Raw genomic sequence first — 21,909 nt, 5'->3', positions numbered from 1 at the left:
ACTAGCTAGCATGGTGGGACAGTGGATAGAGCAGTGGGCTTGGAATCTGGAAGACTTATCTTTATGAGTTCAAATTCAGCCTCAGACACTTACTAGCTATGTGACCCAGGGCAAGTCACTTCACTCTGTTTGCCTCCGTTTCCTGATCTGTAAAATGAGCTGGAGGAGGAAATGACAAACCATCCCAGCATCTCTGCCAAGAAAACCCCAAATGGGGTCATAAGGTGCTGGACATGACTCAACAAAAAAAAGATGAGCTGTCTCATCATATGCACAGTTATGGGCCTACATGGACAATATATAGTAGGGAATCATAATAAAGAAGAAAAAGGAACTATATACTAGCAATTGCATTTCTATCATGGAACATTGTAGCAGTTTTGGTTGCTTTAACAGAACAGCTCAGACTAAGTTGAACTTCTCAGCATGACTCCTTCTCTCCCCAGAAACCTAGCCATTGAGGAGACAGCCAAGAGAACTGGGCACGTGTGTCTGTGTTCCCACTCCCCTCCCCAACCTTGGTATCTTGGATCTTGTACCTACACTTACTGCATCTCCATCAACTGGAAGTCATTCTTATCTGACAAGATTAGACGGGTCAGTGATAAGATGTTCCTGAGAAAAATCTGGGCTACATTTGTCTTGCGGCACCTGATTGAGATCCCGTCAATTCAGAGGTAGTTTGAGTGTTCCAGACATAGCAAAGATACTGAAACACAAAATAACTCTTTCCCTTTTTACCGGAGTTCTCTATTTAGTGAAGGTAAAAATAAATCCTTCCCTCTATCACAAAGACATCAGAATCCTGTTGCAAAGCTATTCAGATTCTATAGCCTCAACTGTCTTTCGACAGAAATCCCTAGTTTGAATCAGATTCCTTATATTAAAAAAAAAATGGGACAAGGGGAACCTAACTAAATCTTCCAATGACTTAAGTAAAAAAAAAATTCTGAACATTATATAAGTATTGGCACTCCAAGGCCCAAACCAATATTAGGATAAAATATGAATGAGTCACCCACACATGGATTATATTATTTTGAAGACTTGTAGCCAAAGGGATTATCAGTAAATGGGTCTGAGATTTATTGACATTTAAATATCTAAAAAATAGTTGGAAATATTTAACCAATCCAAAATCCTCATTGGAAGTGCTTACGATGAAGTCCTTAGTAAGAAGGAATCTGAGATGATCTAATTCAGAAAAATCTTAAGAAAACTATTTACAAGAACCTGAAGACATTACCAGAACTGGATTAGCATTTGCCTGTGCACATTTAAGACAGAATTGATACAATTTCCTTGACACCTGATGCTATTGCACATTTCTGAAGGTATTTTCTGGAGCATTTTTTTTTCTGAATTTAAGATTATATGCCATTAAAGTAGTTTCTCTATTTTTCAGTTAAAGAAAAAAACTACTGGATTTAGACTCTGAAAACTTGGATTCAATTTAATCATCTGTTAAGTAAGAAGATTGGGCTAGATTACCTCTCATATCCCTTTCAGCCCAAGATCCTTAGAAATATATATAATGGCTTATTTGAGGTCATATATAGTGACCACAGTTAGGGAATTAAAAAAAATTTTACCATGAAGTGTCTGGTTCCAGACTGATGTTTAATAAAGTTTGAAACCCTGTCCCTTAAATGGTACTTCCTACAGACCCATGGGGAAGGCAATGTGGGATACAGCAGAATATGCACCAAGTATAGAAACAGAGGACTTGGCTCAGAGTCCCAGGTTCCACTATTTACTAGACATGACCTTGGACAAGTCAATGAATTTCTTTTTCATTTCTATACTTTATAGGGTTGGTGTAGCATCAAATGAGCTAATGTAATGTATGTAAAAAGTTTTGTGAATGTGAATGGGAGCTGTTATGATAATTATACCATTTATTCATTAAACTATTAACATACTCATAAGCAGTTCCTGACTAGACCTGAACCTAGTTAACCTAATTTTGTTCTTCTTTTTCCTACCCTTATTGCTAAATCACATTATCACCAATGAATAGAATAGATTGGGAGGAGGGGATGAAGCATGCAAGAAGGCTATATCATTTCCTAGTCCTTCTCACTTTACTTGGCTTTCCACCAAGGATACACAGAATAGTCTTACTTTTAGACATCAATAAAGTCAGATTTCCAGACCCATAATTCAAGACCTTTCAACTGAAAAACATTTAGTTCCTATTATAAAACCAGGGATGACATGGCATAGTGAATATAGTGTCCTGACACGGAGTCAGAAATAAATGAATGCATGCATGCATGAATGAATGAATGAATGAAGTATTTATTAACTGCTTACTATATGCATAGCACTGTGCTTAGTAGTGGAGATACAAATAGAAAAGACAGTTCTACTCTCAAGTTCACATTCTAATGATGGAGATGACACATATGGAAAATTTCAGCTGTAAATCAGATGAAAAAGTCCTTTGGTCCTTGGAGTGGAGCAGCAAAGCAGATGGCAACATCTCTTCTTGAAAGTCATTTCTGCTAATAAAATCATGTGTTTCCAATGTTGAACCACTTGACAGTGCCAAAGACTATGGAGACTAGAACTTTCTTTTCTGGGTCTTCAATAGATGTGACTGTAGAACCTGCAGGAACAGTTGCCAGGCTGCATCTTTACAGAAGGGGTTGCTTCTCACAATGATCTTTCAGGCACTAGCTCAGCCAGTCAGTCAATAAGCATTTATTAAGTGCTTAATATGTGCCAGACACTGTGCTAAGTACTGGAGATACAAAGAAAGGCAAACAATCTAATGGGAGAGACAACATGCAAAAACTATGTGCAAACAACATATACACAAGATAAACTGGAAATGATCTTAGAAAAAGGCACCAAGAGCAGAGGCAAGGAGTTCAACGTCGCTGGATCACAGAGTAGGTAGTGGGAAGAAGGTGTAAAAAAGACTGGAAAAGTAGGAAGGGGCCAGGTTGTGAAAGGTTTGAATACCAAAAGGGATATCATATCATATCATATCATATCATATCATATCATATCATATCATAATATCATATCATAACATAACATATCATATCATGTCATGTCATGTCATGTCATATGTCATGTTATATTATATTGTTATGTTGTATTGTATCATGTTGTATTGTAGCATAGTGTATCACATAATATATATTATCATGGAGGTGATAGGGAACCATTGGAATTGATTGAATTGGGGGAAGGAGAGTACATGATCAGATTTGTGCTTTAGGAAGATTAGTTTGACAGTTGACAGGAAGGAAGGATGGAATGGAATGGGAAAAGACCTGAGGCTGGAAGACCAATCAGAAGCCTATTATAATGGTCCAGGTGAGGTGTTGAGGAACTGAATCAAGGTGATGGCAATATCAGAGGAAAGAAAGGGGAATATATAGGAAGTGTTATGATGGTAAAAATCAATAGGTCTTAGCAACAGATTGGATTTGAGGGGAGGGTGAGAGAAAGTGGAGAAAGTAAGAGAGAGGGAAGAGCTGAGGATGACATACCTGGGTTGAGAATTACACTCCACATTAATAAGGAAGTTTAGAAGAGGGAGGGCTTAGGGAGAAAGATAATGAGTTCAGTTTTGGACATACCAAGTTTAAGATGTGTAAAAGGCATCCAGTTTGGATGTCTAATAGGAAGTGGGAAATGTGAGTCAGGAAGTTAGGAGAAAGGTTAGTGCTGAATAAGTAGATCTGAGAATCATCAACAACGTGAAGATACTCGAATCTGTGGGAGCTAAGAAATCACTAAGTGAAATAGTATAGAGGAAGAGGAGAAAAGGGCCAAGGAAACAATCCTAGGTAACACCTGCCATTTGTAAGCATGACCTGGATGAAGATCCAGCAAAGGAGACTGAGATGGAGCGATCAGACAAGTAAGAGGAGAACCAAAATAGATAGTGTCATGGAAACCTAGAGAGGAGAGGATATCAAGAGAAGAGAGTAATGTACAATGTCAAAGTTGCAAACAGGTCAAGAAGGATAAGGAGATAGAAAAGACCATGAGATCTGCCAATGAAAAGATCATTGGTAACTTGGGGGGGGGGAAGCAGTTTTGGTGTAATGATAAGGTTGGAGGCCAGACTACAGAGAATTAAAAAGAGAGTGAGAGGAAAGGAAGTGGATGAATTAATTGTAGATAGTCTTCTCAAGAGGTTTAGCCACGAAAGGGAGAAGAGATAAGACATAATAGTTACTAGGGATGGTCAAGTGAAAATGTTTTTGAGGATGGGGTAAACATGAGCATGTTAGTAGGCAGACAAAACTAGCCAATATACAAGGAGAAATTAAATGTAAGAGGGTGAGTATGATAAAAGAGACTGCTCAAGGAGATGGGAAATAATGGGATCCCTTTTGCATATAAAGGGCTTTGCCTTACTAAGAAGAAGGGCCCCCCTCTTCCTGTGAGAGAGTAGTAGAAGAAAAAGATAACAACAGAAGGCATCTTGTTGATGTGAAATCAGGAGGGTGAGAAGGAGATTTTGGTCAATGGTCTCAGTTTTTTCAACAAATGAGGCAAGGGTCAAAACTGAGAGGATGAAGGGGGCAAGAGGATTGAAGGTGTAAGAAAGTATGAAAAGGTTTGAAAGAGACACTATGGTGACTGGAATAATGAGCTGATTAGGGAGGTATGAATGGATTGCCTTACCATAGTGAGGGCCCATTTGAAATGTTGTTGATCAATTGTTTCAGTTGTGACTCTTCATGATCCCATTTGGGGTTTTCTTTGCAAAGATACTACAATTGTTTGCTATTTCCTTCTCCAGCTCATATTATAGATGAGGAGCTGAGGTAACCATGGTTAAGTGACTTGCCCAGGGTCACACAGCTAAGTAAGTGTCTGAGGCCAGATTGGAACTCAAGAAAATGAATCTTCTTGACTCCAGGCCTGGCAGGGCCCTCTAGCACTGCGCCATCTGCCTGATCATCTGAGACATTATGTAACATAAATTTGTAGTGGTCCCAGTCAACATGGTTTCACGATTTTTCTCTAGCTTCATTTATTAGTATGTGAGTAGGAATAAAGACATTAAATGCTAGTGTGATCCTAGGCTGAGTTTGACAAGGCAAAGTCTGATAAGGGTTTAGGGGTCTCAAGAGAAGAGGACAGTATAGAGTTCAATTTTTTCACCAAAGGATCAAGATGGGGGAGGGAGGAGAAGGGATTAGAAACATTGCTATTCCTAAGAAAGGCTCTTAGGTTCAGGATCTGGAGTTATCTTCATCAGGGTCCAACAGGAGATGATGGACAAGGCAGTGGTAGTGACTTGACTTTTCATGTCACATGCTGCCTGCTGCCTCTCCCTCAGGAACACCTAGGTTCAAATCTTGCCTCTGATGTTTAACCAACTGCTTGACCATGGGCAGATTACTTAAGCTCTCTTGAGCTTCCATTTCCTTATCCTTTATAAATGAAGGAGTTGGACTACAGCGCGTATGGCATTTGTTCCTGCTCTAAATCTGTGAAAGGACCTCATCCAGGAAACGTGTGATTGGCAAAGGAGATGGGAGAAGGAGAAGTCAAGTGCTGCACTGATATCTGTGAAATGTTAAAAGGTCCACAGGGCATCCGGGTATATCTTCTATGGGTAATGAAAGACATAGACAAGAATCAAACAAGATGAGAAGATGTGAATGAGTTGTAATCTGCACTGAGGGAATGAGTGGCCACAACAATTAAATTACAGAATAATACTAAAGTATAGATGCAATGTCATGACCCTTTGGCTCTCATAGCTTTACTTTTCTTTGCTCTGAGCAATGACATTTTTAGAAGCAGCATTCATAAATTATCATTAACTCCCATCATAAGGTCATGAAATGCTGGTGAAAGGGAATTCAGCCAATTTCCTGAAACACAAAATGGCTGTTAACAATGCAGGCATATGTTATTGAACTTCAAATGTGTTAGCTTCCCTGATTATTAGTCTGCTCATGGTCCCCATATTTCTCTCTGCACATGCACAATAAAGATTGTATCTATGGAATATGCTGTCCCAGAACATTATTTCACCTAAAATCATTTTTCCTAGAATCAATTAATATCATTGGGCAGGGTAGGCTGGTAATGACAAACCAGCATTTCTGCTCAACACTTAAAAAAGAAAATAAAGATGAGGAAGTTTCATCTAAGCCTTTTGAGAAAAAAGTAAATCTATGTCTCTGTTTAAATTCTTTGCTAAGTTTTGTTTTAAAAACATTTAAAAGTTTTATTTTGCTACAGCTAATATTCTCTAAATGTAAGCTCATTTCAGAGGCTATTTTTATACAAAGCAAACTAATCCTATGTGGAAGATAGAAATGAAGGAAAATACCATAGGAAGCAAGAGAAGATCTCAAAAGAAGAAAAGAAGTAGCCAAATAAAACTTTTCTCAGGTTGGGGAAAAGATAATCACAGGATTTTGTGCTGGCAAACATAAAGACTAAGGTGCCCATAATCTTTCAATTGCTCTTTTTGCTTTTGACAGTGGAGGAAAAAGATTCAGGAAACATTTGTTTTCACAAATCTAACCAGAAGGTGTGGGAAAATCAACATCAGGGCTTTTCTGGGATTATTAAAAAGTAGTCACAGATAATACTCAGCCTAGAGCCATGAAGGGAACTTTTAGAAAGGGACTTTTAACTTAGCCCAGAGTAAGAGCTAGAGAAAAGCCCAGTGGCTTCACCACCAAATCAAGAGTAATCATAGCATCTTAGAGCTCAAAGTGGCCTTCTGTATGATCTAATTCATCCTCTTCATTTCACAGACGAGGAAATTGAACAGAGAGAGGTTGTGGGACTTCACTAGAGTCATAAACAGGTAGGACTAAAACCGGGGTCTTTCCCTAAACTCCCAGTCACTCTTCTTTCCACTACAAGAGAGAAGAAAAAATGCTCTTGTAGTTTACTACTAATATGATGTCTATGTGATTTCTTCACAATACTGTTTTTTTTTTCTAAAGGATAAGGAAAAAAGGTAGGTATGAAGCAGAGTTGCACTCAGTTCCCAGAGATGATTGTTAAATTTTCAGTGTCATCTTGGAAAATAGTAAATAACACAAAGGAAGACTTGATTTATTATTCTGTTGATTGTCTAGATTTAAGAAAGCAATGGAGAAAAAATGGTGATAATTCATATTAAGCTTAAAAATATGCTGCATGCTTTTTGGGTGGTAGGGAGAGAGCCAGTTAAACATTTACTATTGCTTCCTCTGTATGGGGCAAAAGAAGCCAAGTAGAATTAGTATCAGCTGGGCAGTAATCAAGAAAGTTGGTCCCTGAAGGCCCCTGCATATTTCCCTCATACATATGGCATTGATATTTATTCACAATAAAAATTAAAGTAGGCCTCCTAAATGCTAAGCAGCTTTTTGTTAACCTGTTTAGATACTATACGTATTTAAAGTGTTTTTCTAGGTATTTTAGAAATATTCTTTAAAAAGCAGTCCTTTCACTAATTCAGTCAAGAATTTTCTGCTAATTAGTTCAAATCTGTCAGATTCAATTGAATTTGAAAATCATTTTTAAATAGTTCCTAGGACTTAGTTTCTCTAGAGTAAATAAATATAGATCTTTTTGCCTTTCTTCCATGTATTTTGCTTCTGAATTTTTCTTTATTCTAGTGGCCCATGTTGAATGGCAAGGTCTTCTCAGTCATTACAGATGGCTCAATTGCCAGCCATCTTTTCATTTCCCACCAGCTGCTCTGCTTGGTTGCAACTTCACAAACACTAATGCTTCACCCATGACAAGTTCGTCACCAGAAATTTCATCATCATAGACATTGCTTCAGTTTAAATACCTACCACCTTCTTAGTATCCTTTGCTGCCTCTCCCCTCTAATTGGAGGGATGAAAAGTAGAGAAAAAAATACTCCTCCCAAAGCCTCCCTTTATAGAGGACTCAGAATTTCCAGCCAGCTTGTCCCTTTTCAACCAGCTGTTCTGCTTGGTTTCAACTCTACAGACATTATGCCCCAGCCCAGTACCTCTGACTGGTTGCTACCTGTCTCTTCAGTTTCCTTTTCTATATTATCTCCCCCCCAAGGAGATCACAGTCTAATGAGGAAGACACCAAGCAAACCAATATGTATGAACAACCTATACACAGGTAAATAGGAAATAACTAGAGGAAGATGCTAGAATAAAAAGGCATTAGGAAAGGCTTCCTGTAAAAGATAGGTTTTCAGTTGGGACCAGAAGAAGCCAGGATGGTAACAGAAGTCTGAGTGGAAGAGTGAAACCTTCCAGGCACGAGGGGACAGCCGGAGGAAATACCTTTACTTTACTTTAGGAAATAAAGTATAAGAAGACTGGAAAGCTAGTGGGAGGCCAGTTTATGAAGGGCTTTGAATGCCAAGCAGAAGATTTTGTATATGATCCTGGTGGTGACAGGAAGCCACTGGAATGTAGTGGTTTGTGATGTGAGAAAGCTATCATCAGGTGAGAAAAACTGCCTGAAAAAAAATGTTTTTAACATCAAGTTGCCTAGAAGCCCTCCAGGGGTTCCCCACCCCTGCACCTAGATAGACCATCTTTAGGTCTTGAGAAGTTTTTGTTCTAATTTGAGGGATTTTGAATTATTGCTCCTGAATTCTGAAAAGGGGGTTAGATTAAGCAGTATGTGACAATTTTTTTTCTGACAGTTGGGAATTTTTACAAAGAACCAGATATGAATCATCAATAAACCTTTATTCTGACCGTATATAATAATAAGGGCAAGCCCAACACCTCAAAGAAAATAATAATGGCTAATAATAGTTAGCATTTATATACCACTTACTATGTGCCAGGCATGCTAGGCACTTTGCAATTAGTATCTCCTTTGATCCTTACAACAACCCTGGGAAGGAAGTGCTATTTTTATCCTCATTTTACAGTTGAGGAAACTGAGGCAAACAAAAGTTAAGTGACTTGCTCAGGTCACACAGCTGGTAAAGCTTCTGAGGCTAGGTTTGAACTTATGACTTCCTGACTCCAAGCCTAGTGTTCTAAGCAATACTCAGGTGCATGAGGATAGGCATAAAGGGACAGGAGAGAAGAAGGTGGGAAGGATTTGGGACAACAGCTTTCTCAGCTGCCAAAAGAGAGAGGGGGGATGCAACCAGTGCAAGTGAGGGGTAGCTGGATCTTTGGTGTGTAGTCTTCAGACTAGGGAAGGAAAAGGGATAAAGTTTAGCAATGATCCTTTGGAAAGGCTGCTCTTAGACTGCAGACCCAGATTCCACTGAGCTACTCACCTTTCTTCCTCATTAAAGTGATAAGACTCCCTTGATTCTCTGTCTCCTCCACAACAAGGCAGCTCATCCCTTCAGAGTGGCTTTGGCTATTTATAGCATTGGGAGACCAATGCTTGTTCTCATCTTAAGGATCACAAATAGGGGGATTAAGCAAGGGTCAATAACTGTCTGATCTCCATTTCTGACTTCCTAAGAGGAATGTGCCATGCAGCAGAGTGTAATGTAGTGGACAAAGAAGAGACCTCCAAATCCTCATTCTGATGTTCTGGCTTTGGGCAAGGAACTTAACCCCTCTGTTCCCCAGGTAATGAAGACTTTGAATTGGTGAACAGTTAAAGAGACAAATTGATAGAGGAGGTTTCTTTACTGGAGAGCTCATTATATCAATGAAATCACATGTGAGAATTTTTTTAATTAAAAAAAGAAAAAAATTATCATTGATTTGTATAAATTGCTGATTGAGTGATTTCAAAAGTATTTGACCTATGGTGTACTTAAAAAGAATGACAGAGGTCAATAAAGTATCTAAAGAAAAGAGTAGGTCTCTGTTAACAATATTCTGTCACTAGAGAGCACAAACTACCTAATAATGATGAATAATAATTAAAAATTCATGAGAAAAGTTTAAAAAAACCTAGTCATTTGTTATCCTTAATATTTTCTCTGTATCTTTTCTTAGATGCATTTAATGATAATGGATAAAATTCTTATGCTTAGTATTTTCATGAAGTTACTGGCTTAAGTATAAGTGTGCTGATTCTCAATCAACCAACCACACCTATGGAAAGCCTAGCTGTTTGGGCCACATATACAAGATGTCCCTGTCCAACATGTAGGAGTGTATTTTAATTGCAGATGAAATATTTAAGAGAATAAATATCCTGATCACTGTTGCTAATGCAAATCTAAAAAATGATAGCAAATGTCATACTTTGTATTAGAATGCTATTGTAATGTAAACTTTAAGCCAAACAAAACCCCAGAGAGATTGATTGAAATGATTATTTTTTCTAAAAGTTTGAATCAAACCCATAATTCATTAGCACACAATTTCCCACTTCCCATTTGGAAACCAGAAATATTGATGATATAGATCATGTTATCAGGTCCAACAGAATCATCTAAGAGCTCTAAATTCAGAAGCGTTCAGAAATTTTGTATTTCCTTTCTAATATTTTGGAGGAGAGATAGGAGGGTTGGGAGAGTCTTCACCTTTATTTAGGTGTTATGTTTCAGATAAATTTTGAGAGTACTGACTCTGAACTCAGTGGATTCTGGGCTGTTTTGGAATTTATGTTCCACTTCTCATTTTTCAACTCCACTATTTCTTTGCAAGATATCCCAGTGGAAAGTAACCCAAAAAAATTTCCTCTTTTCCTCCAAAGATCTTTAAAGTCACATAAGAAAGATGAAATGACCAACAATAGTTCCCAGGGGGGAAGTAAAAAACTGAGAAGATTCATGTGCTGGTCTTAATGCATCAGTTTCTCTCTCCACATTCAAAACTCAAATGAATATCAGAACCCACACTGGGAGCACTTAGGATCTTGAACACTGTTTATAAGTTTAAAGAGTCACCTAACAGAAACAGATAGTTTGTTGCTTACAGGACGCCTTGCAGAAGGAACACGGCTAACACCACAAGGATTAGTTCTCTCTGGTCAGACCATAACCACTTCTTACGCAAGGCAGCAAAGACAGCCAAGTTGTATGAGACATCACAATTTCCCCAAGCCATCCATTTGGCTTAGGAGTACTGAGATTAGGCCCAAAGCATTACCAGTTCAATGCCAGCTGCACAGTTACAAATGCCAAATGGTGAATCCCTCCTGATGTGACTTACAAAGAAAGGAAGTTTGCCAGTGGGAGAGGGGATCTGTTCTGGTAATGCTCTGCAGTTCATTGAACCCTGAGGACGTCATGATCAATAAATATTTACTATGTCTCATTCAAGCATATGGTAGAAGCTTTGTGCCTCCACCACATGCTGAAAAGGGCAGATGGAAAACAAAGGCCCTGACCTTGGGGAGCTTTGGGTCTAAAGAGCAGTTTTCAACAGAAATGATATTCTTCCTTGTTCAAAATAAAACCCATCTTCTCACCAAAAGCCAGGTTAAGTCACCCCTATCTCTCTTCACTGATTCACAGGACAAACTTTCTCCCTACTTTCCACAACAGCTTCCATAGATTTAAAATGTTACCTTAAACAAAACTTAAAAATGGGGGGGGAAAGTGCAATCTTGCCCAGCCCCCACCCCATATAAACTCACAAATCTGCAGAAGGAAAAGATCAAGCTCGTGGAGAAAATATATCATAATCATAACCAGTATTTAGAACTAAATGGAACCTTCCTGTTTCCTCAATTATCCATAGAAATAGGGTTGATATTATGAATATGTAGGCCTGTAGTCCTCTCTTTTCCTGAGGTTGGTCCCTATCGAGCTCTCCTCTCAGGTGCACAAGTTTCTTCAGGTGATGAAACAATAACACCACCTGACAAAAAGGTGGCTATTTTCAGTGCTATTGTTATAGCAACTGGAGCTTCTGAAAAGGTTATTAAGGAAAAGGCCACCACGTTAAAAATCTATGTCAAGTTGTTATGGCAACTGGAACTGAATTTGATCTAGAAATCTCTTTCCACTGCTGCCACCTCGCTCACCTCTTTCCTCCACCCTATCTTTCATTTAGTTGATCATTCAGAACTACTAAAATTATCAATACATATCTCTCCCCATTGGGTCAATCGGTATTCAGGTTGTGGAAAATAAAAGTTTTCAAAGAAAAGGGTGAATTTTACACAGCTAAATATATTTCTTTGTTCACTACGTATTAGATATAATGTAGTGAACAATATATAAAGACAGAAGGAAGGAATCACAGAATCACAGACCATCTCGAGGAAGAGACCTCAATAGTCCAATCCCCTTGTTTTAGAAATGAGGAAACTGAGGCACAAGATCACATGGGCAGTAAGCATAAGAGGCAGAATTTTAGCCTATGTCCTCTGGCTCTGGAGACAGTGCTCATAGGAAAAAAGGGAAAAGCTAAAGGAAGAAGCCTATATACTTAACCATTCATGGTAAAATGTAATTATAACTGGCACTAAATTACCTCCTATCTGTTTGGAATAAAGCACGGAGCATGTTCCACTCTCCTCCAATCAGCTCTAAGGAAGTAGGCTCGAAATAAGTCACTTTGACTGAATTGAAGGGGCAGCTGTCTGTTACTAACAAAACTAGACCTCCTAATTAATTAATATTAATTCAAAGTTAATCAGCCATTCAGAAAAGGCCAATATTACCATCACAGACTCCTCCCCTGGGAGCAAGTGTTCCTGAATGAGTTCTATGCCTGGATTAAGGAGATAGTTTTTTGTTGTTAACAAAACATGATTCCATTGAAAATGACCCTTGAAAAGAGAGGAAGAACATATCCACTGGCCCCCAGGTAGAGCTAGAGTTTGAGATGAAGGAATTAGAATATTGTCTACAATGAACTTCAGACTTAGTAAGGAGGAAGATTCTAGCTTGTGACTTGATTGGTTGTAGGACCTACAGACACAGGTCTTCTAAGAGCTTTCTCTTTCCTGGTGGCCAAATTCTATTCTCCTCTCTGAGCTTTCTTTTTTTCTCTCATGCTGAAGCAAAGGGATATTGTGGATTCACCTTCTCTCTGGGCAGTGGTAGGCTGAAGGGCTACTTTCCCCAAATGACAGGAACCAGCCATTTCTCAGTCTGTCTTATCTGTCCCCTAAGACTGTAGAAGTCCATGTCGTGTTACAAGGTAATCTGATGCTTTCTTCCCTCCAAGAATGTATTTTTAAAGGTAAGAATTCTACTTATATTTTACATGTCATTTTGGTAAAATGTTGACCAATTTGGGTAAAATTACATGTAAAATGTAACTAGAATTCTTTTTTTTAGGCAGTTGGACTTAAGTGACTTGCCCAGGGTCACACAGCCAGTAAGTGTCAAGTGTTTGGTCTGAGGTCAGATTTGAACTCAAGTCCTCCTGACTTCAGGGCCGGTGCTCTATCCGCTGCACCACCTAGCTGCCACTGTAAATAGAATTCTTAACAGTAATGTACTGAGCAAAAAATTCTTCCCCAAATTCATGCATTTGTTAGTCCTCATTGAATCTGTGTGTGTCTCTCTCTTCTCTCTGTCTCTCTATCTGTCTCTGTCTCTTTCTCCCCCCCGTCTCTCTGTCTTTGTCTCTGTCTGTCTCTGTCTGTCTGTCTGTCTCTCTGTCTCTCTCTCTCTCTCTCTCTCTCTCTCTCTCTCTCTCAATTATTTACTGAGGTTCAGTCCAGACATCTCATTGTCTAATGCTCCAATCTCTTTAACAATTTTTGGTAAAGAAAAGTAGGATGTATTTGTAACAAAAAGCAAAAGAGAAAAGAAAAAAATAAGATGAAGTATTGTTCTATATGTAGTAATGTCTGTATATATCTGATGTGTTATTGGTAAGGCCAGAATGAGGAGAAAGTTCAGAAATTAACCAAATAATGTGTGATGCATTCTAAAAATGTTCCTGCTTTATTTTCTTTTTCTCAACGCATTTTCATCCTGAAATGTGTGAACTGTGACGATCTACTTAGCAACTGTTTGGACTATGCCAATATTGAGATTATCCATTCCTTCTTCACGCTTTTTACATTACTTGGAAATCTCTACCTCACCCAGACCCTTGATTTCATAGAAAACTCATGTATACGAAGAACTTTTAAAGCAGCCCTCATCTAAGAAACTCACAACCTCTCAGAAACTGATTATTAAAACATCTGTATGAGAAGTTAGTGGCTGGTATTATCACCATTATTTCCAGACGGACACACTAACAAGGGCTCAAAAATGTTTTTCGTGATTATCAATACTTAATTGTATAGGTAGCATGACCACCACACAGCAGTATAGTAGACCCAGCAAGCACTAATAAACAGTGTCAGGGATAGTATGAGTAAAGTCAGTAGCCTTTTTTTTATACTCAGATGGTAGTGTGCTGGACTTAGAGTCTGGAAGTACTGGGTTCAGGTCCTGCTTTTGCCACTTACTAGCTTTGTTCAGTCATTTTTTTGGTTATGTCCAACTTTTTATGACCCCATTTGGGGTTTTCTTGACAAAACTACTGGGGTGGTTTGCCATTTCCTTTGGCAGCTTATTATACAGATGTGGAAACTGAAGCAAATAGGGTTAAGTGACTTATGATGACAAAGCTAGTAAGTGTCTGAGGCTAGATTTGAATTCAGAAAGAGTTTTCCTGACTCCAAGCCCAACACTCTCTCCACTGTGCCATCTAGCTGCCCAATCACTTGTTGGATATGTTTGTATTAGGGATTTCTGAGTAAAAAATGTCTGAACTCAACCACCACTGAGGTTCCTTCCAAGAAAGTGGTAAAATCAGAGCAAGAGTCTTAGACTCTTTGTTTTTGGTGTAGTTCACTTTCCAATAGGCTGGTCTGCATCATTATAATATCTCATCATTGAAGAGGCAGCTTTGCATAGTGGACCTGGATCATGAAGACTTGAGTTCTTATCCTAAATCGGGATTTAGCTAGCTGTGATCATAACCTCTCTTGGACTTAGTTTCTTCATTTGTAAAATGGGGAGAATAACCACACTTACCTTACAAGGTATTTGTGAGAAGCAAATGAGATAAGGTATATACAGGTCAATCCCAACTTCAGATGCTTACTAGCTAGTGACCCTGGTCAGGTCACTCAATGTTTATTTGCTTCAATTTCCTCATCTATAAAATGAGGATACTAATAGCATCTAAACCCCAGAGTCTGAGAATCAAATGAGATAATAATTGTGAAATACTTAGGATAGTGCCTGGTACATAGTAAGCACTATATAAGTGTTAGCTATTATTATTATTAAAGTATATTGCAAACTTTAAAGTGCTATGTACATTTTAGTTGTTATCCTCGAAGGGTAGGAGGAAAGGAGCAAGAGTCTACAATGTGCCAGGAAATGTGCCTCACAAATCTCTTTTGGTCATATTTCACAGTTGTGCCTAAGGCGACCCTGGATTCTTAATCTAAGAGAATGAGCTGCCTTGAGGATAATAGTACATAAGTTGATGAGATGATATAATGAATTGAGACTGTACATGGGAGCAGCTCTTCACACATGGATTGTTCTAAATATTATAAGGTATTTTCCTCACAATAGACTTCTATAAGGAAGGTTTCTGGCCCAAGCAGAAAGCAGTTGCTACATATACTCATTCTAAGGAATTCTAAGCCGTGTCATTGGTCCTCTTCGAGAACCAAGGATGAACAACAGCATCAAGGCAGGTAGTGAAAATATTATTACACCCATTTGAAAAATGAGAAAATTGAGATCCATACGGGGTAAGGAATTTGCTCACATAGTCACATAGCTAGTAAGAATCAGAGATAGTATTAAATCCAGGTCTTCAGATACTGCTTCACAAGTTAGAAAACTCAAGTTTGTTTTCTGGGTCCATCATTTCTGGAACCTCCGTGTCCTGACAAGATATATATAGGCATAGGATGTTCATGGGGGAGATAGAGACAATAGCTCATTTTTTTCCCTATTTCTTTGTTTTATGTAAAGACCATTTGTGGCTACATCCTTAATCACCTTCCTTTTTTTCCAACTTATTTTATTCTGAACTTAAAACATAAAACAAGCATTTCTATAACAGAACAATAGGGAAAAAAGCTGATTGCATATGAAACTACAAATCTATTATGTACAAGTTGCTATTTCTTTTAAATATATGATAAACTTATATCATTTAAATACATGATGAAGTTATCATTTAAGTTTTTTTTCTTTTTTTCTTTCTTAGTGGATAGATTGCAGAACTTAGAGTCAGAGTTTGAATCTGGCCTGAGTTTGAATCCTTCCTCATACACTCTCCAGTTGTATGACCCTGGACAAGGTGCTTCACCTCCACGAGCTTCAGTTTCCTCATTTGTAAAATGAGGGGTTTGGGCGTGAGGGCCACTAAGGTCCCTCCAGGCTCTAAATCCATGATCTTATTAGGTAGTGACTTAAGATTCACCATGTCCTTCACAACAACCCTGTCAGGTAGACAGTGCAGGTATTACTCAATTCACTTACTTTGTACTTTGCTAGGATGCAAAAATAAAATGTAAAAATAATGCTTGTGCTTGGGACAGCTGGGTGGTTCAGTGGATAGAGCACTGGCCTTGGAGTCAGGAGGACCTGAGTTAAAATCTAGCCTCAGATATTTACTAACTGTGTGACCCTGGGCAAGTCACTTAACCCCAGTTGCCTCAGAAAGAAAAAGAAAATAAACACATGTCTTTCAGGAGATTGTGTTCTGCTTCAGGGAGGGCAGTGTAAGGGGTTTCAGCAAGATCACAAATAAATACAAAGTTTTAGGGTTCATGATCTCAGTGTTATCCTTAAGTCCTCACTCTTGCTGGCTCCACATATCTGATGACTTGCCTAATTTTACTCTGTATACCTCCAGAACATCTCTCACATCTGACTTCTTGCCACTCAGACAGCCACCATCTTAGTTCAGGTCCTCATCACCTCTCACCTAGACTAGTTGGTCATCCATCTTCAACTCGTTCCCCATTCTAATCCATCCTTTGCTCTTACTGAAATGCTTAATCTACCTTAATGGTAGATCCAAATATGTCAAATCCAATCCAATCCAACAAACATTTATAAAGCACCAACTATGTGCCAAGCAGGGAGTCAGGAAGACCTAAATTCAAATCTAGCCTCAGATACTTACTAGCTATGTGACCTTGGGCAAGTCACTTAACCTCTGTTTGCCTTAACCAACTGGAGGAGGAAATGGCAATCTCTTCCAGTATCTTTGCCAAGAAAGCACCATGGACTGTATGGTCCATAGGGTCATAAAGAGTCAAACATGACTGAACGACCAAGCAACATGTGCCAAGCCCTGTGCTAAGTGCTGGGGACACACTTAATAAAAAAGACCATCCTTGCCCTCAAGGAGCTTACAATCTAATATCAGGAGACAATATGCAAGAGAAGGTAGGAAAAGATAGGAGACAGGCCAGGGGGGACCTGGCTCAGTGGCATCTTGCCCTGTGCGGTTGAAACCAGGGCAGCAGATGCAGATTGGAGTGAGTCCAGTTTCTTCTCTCAATAACAGAAGGCATTAGGAGGAGTTTGGTGCTCAGCCCTCCAGACCTACAATCTGAGAGGAGAGCAGACTGAGGGAGGTAGTCTATAAGGCTTGAGTTAGCAATTAGGTTGATGAGATTAGAAGTGATGAGCTTAACCTGGGAGGGGCATCTTGTTCTGAAACTGCTGAATTCCACAGAGCAGCAGATGCAGAGCAGAGCGCTGTTGTTGACTCCTCTCAGTCATGTCTGACTCTACGTGACCCCATTTGGGGGTCTTCTTGGCAAAAATACTAGAGTAATTTTTGTTTATTTATCTATCTTTCTATCTATTGATTGATTAATTGATTTAATGCTAGAGTAATTTGTCATTTCCTTATTTTCTAGAGGAGGAACTGAGGCAAATAGGGTTAAGTGACTTGCCCAGCATCACACAGCTAGTAAGTATCTGAGGTCAAATTTGAAGTCTGGTCTTCCGGACTCCAGGCCCAGCTCTCTATCCCCCAGCTGCCCTGAAAGTGGAGTTTATTTACTCAGTAAACCCAAGCGATTCCTTATTGCCTCCAGGATTAAATATAAACTTCCCTGTTTGCCTTTTAAAGCCTTTCCCAACATAGCCCCAATCTATCTTTCCAGATTCATTGTACATTACTCCCCCTCCAAACCTTACCTTCTCTTTGTTCCTTTATACAAGTTGATTCATTTCCACCTCTCTGTGTTTGTAGTAGCTGTCCCCCATGCCAAGAATACTTTCTTTCCTCACCTCTGCCTCACAGAATTCCTTTCTCCAAGACACAGCTCATGCACTGCCTCAGGTACAAAGCATTTCCTCATTCCTCACCTCAGCTGCTAGTGCCCCCTCTCCCTGATGAGCTTCCCTGTATTTAACTACCTTATATTTATTTGTATTTATTCTTTGAGTTTATTCTGTATATACTCAATTATGTACTCATTTCTCCATTAAAATATAAGCTCCTCAAGAATAGGGATTAGTTTGTTCCTTTGTTCCTTAAATTTGTATCCTCCCCCAAAAAAATTTGTGCCTTAGGACAGTGTCTGTCTGGCATATAAGTGGAACTAATTAATTGCTTGATTAATTAGTTCAAGGGTGGGGAACCTGAGGCCTCAAGGTTACATGTGGCCTTCTAGGTCCTTAAGTGTGGCCCTTTGACTGAATCCAAACCTTACAAAATAAATCCCCTTAATAAAAGAATTTGTTCTGTAAAATTGGACTTAGAAGGCCACAGTCAAGGACCTAGAGGGCCACATGTGTCCTCAAGACCTCAGGTTCCCCACCTCTGAATTAACTGATTGACTGATTGAAAATATAAACAGAAAAATTTGTGTTAATGCCTGAGGGTGTCAGGAAAGAGGTTTGTAGGAAGAGGCACCTGAACTGCTCCTTGATAAGTATCTAAGGGGGAGAGGTCAGAAGGAGAGCATTCAACCATTCGGCACCACTTACTTGTACTGACACAGAAGATAGAATGTCATCTTCCTTGAACAGCTGGCTTGAAGCTCTGCTTCACTTTAATCTAATAAGCAAGTCATCAAGACATCACTGTTGTCAAGATATTAGAAGACACCCTGTCTTCCAGAGCTATGGCCCAGCAAGCAGGCTGTGCCCTGAGCTTGGCATAACAACAGTCCTTTGGGCTCACCCTCCGGATGAATTCAACCACAGCAAAATCCCAGAATTGTTTCTAGTCATGAAGCCCTGTTTTGAACCAAGCTTGTCACATTGTTGCTGATATCCTTCATTGTGAGGGCTACAACTCACTATGCAGCCATTGGCATAGGTACTGCGATCTCCCCACACCAATGTGGGTCCCCCTACACTAAGGGCAGGGCTCTGGCATACGTGTCCTCGCTTGCAAGTTGTTTCCCTCACTTTGAAATTCAACTTCTGTTTAATGCCTGACTTTCCTGTCTCTAGCCTGCTTTGTTCTGCTCTGGCCACCCACAGGTTACAGCCTGGTTCCATTAGGTTGATGCTCTCATGTTATCATTGGTCCTCTTCAGAATGAAGGACAAATAACAACAAAGGCTGTCCCCTGTACCTGGAAGCTCTTCTTCCTCATCTTTACATATTTCCTTTCCTGGCTTCCTTTAAGTCCCATCCAAAATCCCACCACCTACAGCTCATTTCACTCTTCACTATTTCCTGCAAGTCTATGCATGTTTTTCTAAGATAGTCAAGTTCATCGTTTCTTATAGTAGTATTCCTTCACAATCACATACCACAATTTATTTAGCCATTCAACCCTTTTTAATCCCATTTAATTCAAGTGCCTTCCCTCTCTCCAATATTTTCTATTTATCCTATATACAGTTTTTTGTACATAGTTGTTGCTTATTACTTCCCCCATTAGATTGTGAGCTCCTTGAGGGCAGGGACAGTCTTTTGCCTCTTTTTGTATCCTCAGTGTTTTAGCATAGTTCCTGGTACATTGTGGCTGCTTAATAAATGTTTATCGATTGACTACAAAGCCAGTTTGCAGGGAATGGAGAGCACTTTTAGGGAGGTGATATGAAATGAGAATGTCAAAGTAAGGACGAGGCAGCATGTAGTTTATAAAGCTAGGAGAAATGTTCTAGGCTGCACCCCCATAGGGTCTCGACCCATAGTTTAAGAAATGCTGAAAGGGTGGTGAGTGGAGAAAGTTAAAGAAGCCCTGTTCTCGAGGAAATAAGGACCCCTTGAAGATTTTTGAGCAGTGGAGTGGCATTATCAAATCAGTGTTTTAGAAGTATCAATTTGGCAACAGTGTGGAGTATGCATCATTAAAGGGAAAGGCTAGAGGCAGGGAAGCCAATTTGGAGTCTCTTAAAATTATCCATGTGAAAGGTGATGAGAAGGTGGACTAGGATAGAAGCTGTGAGCAGGAAGAAAACAGACTCAAGGGATCAGAAGAATTGATAAGATTTGGCAACTGATACTATAGCCAGTTTAATTAAATTAATTAATATTAGATCACATTTCTAAGGCACTTTTAGGTTTGCCAAGTTTTTTACATGCATCATTTCATTTGAGCTTCACTACCCCAAATGGTAATATATCTCCATTTTACAGATGGTGAAACTGATGCTCAGAAAGGTTAAGTGGCTTGCCTAGAGTCACACAGCTAATAAGTTGCAGGAGAAGGATTTGAACTCAGTTTTCTGATTCAAGTCCACCATTCTTTCTAGGATGCCTGCTGCACAGTACTAGGTGGTTGGATAAAAGTAAAATGATCCCTGCTCTCTAGAAGCTTACTTTCTACTAGGTATGGTATTGAGGGAAAAGGAAAAGTCAAGGATAATTCCAAGCTTGAGAACTTGGGTGGCTGGAAAAATGGAGATGCCTTAGGGAAATTGAGAGGAGATGAGTTTAGGAGGAAATATAAGAAATTCCACTTTGGATCTGATGGGTTTTGGATCTGACCCTTTTCATCTCTTTAACAATGAGAAAACTGAGACCCACCAAGGTAGACCCGGGACAAGAATTATTATGAACACATCAAAGGTTTTCCTTGCTTCCAAAATCCAAGAAAGTAATGAAACTTCCCAAACAGCACAATCTAAAATATGCAAAAGATAAATGGTGAAACTCATTTGTGGCAAATTGGTGATATTTCAGCTTTCTCCTTAATGTGCTAATGTTTGCACAATTAACATACAGATGGGCCAGATTCCACCTGGCACAAATTTTCTCTTGGTAGAAAATTAGAAGTCTTTAAAAGCCACATCAGCTCATTTAAATCTCTAGGATGCCATTTGGAATATCATTGCACATATCAGTGTATGAAATGGGTTACTCCCACAACATGTAAAGTCGGAATGTCATTCAAAAATTTTAACATTTCACTCAGGGCAATGGTCCCATCTTAGAGCTCATATCACTTATAACTGTGTTATCTCTATGATCTTGAACTGTGAAATAATGTCTCTGATAATAACATCTATTATCTTTCCTCTTAAGTCTTCTCTCTCTCTCTCTTTTTTTTTCTTTTTGGTGAGGCAATCGAGGTTAAGTGACTTGCCTAGCGTCACATAGTAAGTGTCAAGTGTCTGAGGTCAGATTTGAATTCAGGTCTTCCTGAATCCAGGGCTGGTGCTCTATCCACTGTGCCATCTAGCTGCCCCTAAGTCTTCTCTTCCTTCTTCTCTGAACTTTCCTATTTCTGTTGATGGCATCACCATTCTTCCAATCATCCAGTTTTCCAATCTTAAAGTCATCTTTGAGTCTTCCTTCTCCCTTTCCCTCCCACATTCAATCAATTATCAAGTTCTATCAATCTACCTCTACAATCTTTTGTCTCCATCCCCTTCTCTCTACTCATTTCAGCCTATGACATCAGTACTACAGATATTATTATTATCTTCATTTAACAGATGAGGAAATTGAGGATCAGATACATTAAGTTATTTGACCATAGTCACATGGCTGGTAAATCTCAGTGCAAAGATTTGAATCCAGAGCTTTCTGATCCCAGGTTCATCTCTCTACCAGTTCAACTCTATACTATCCTCTGCCCTTGAATCTCTTGTTGCCTTATCCTACGGCCATTCACAACTTGCCAAGCCCTAACCCTGGTTTAA

This window comes from Phascolarctos cinereus, unplaced genomic scaffold, assembly GCF_003287225.1.
Source record: "Phascolarctos cinereus isolate Bilbo 61053 unplaced genomic scaffold, phaCin_HiC Scaffold_4;HRSCAF=312, whole genome shotgun sequence".
NCBI lineage: Eukaryota > Metazoa > Chordata > Mammalia > Diprotodontia > Phascolarctidae > Phascolarctos > Phascolarctos cinereus.
Note: the sequence above shows the minus strand (reverse complement) of the source record.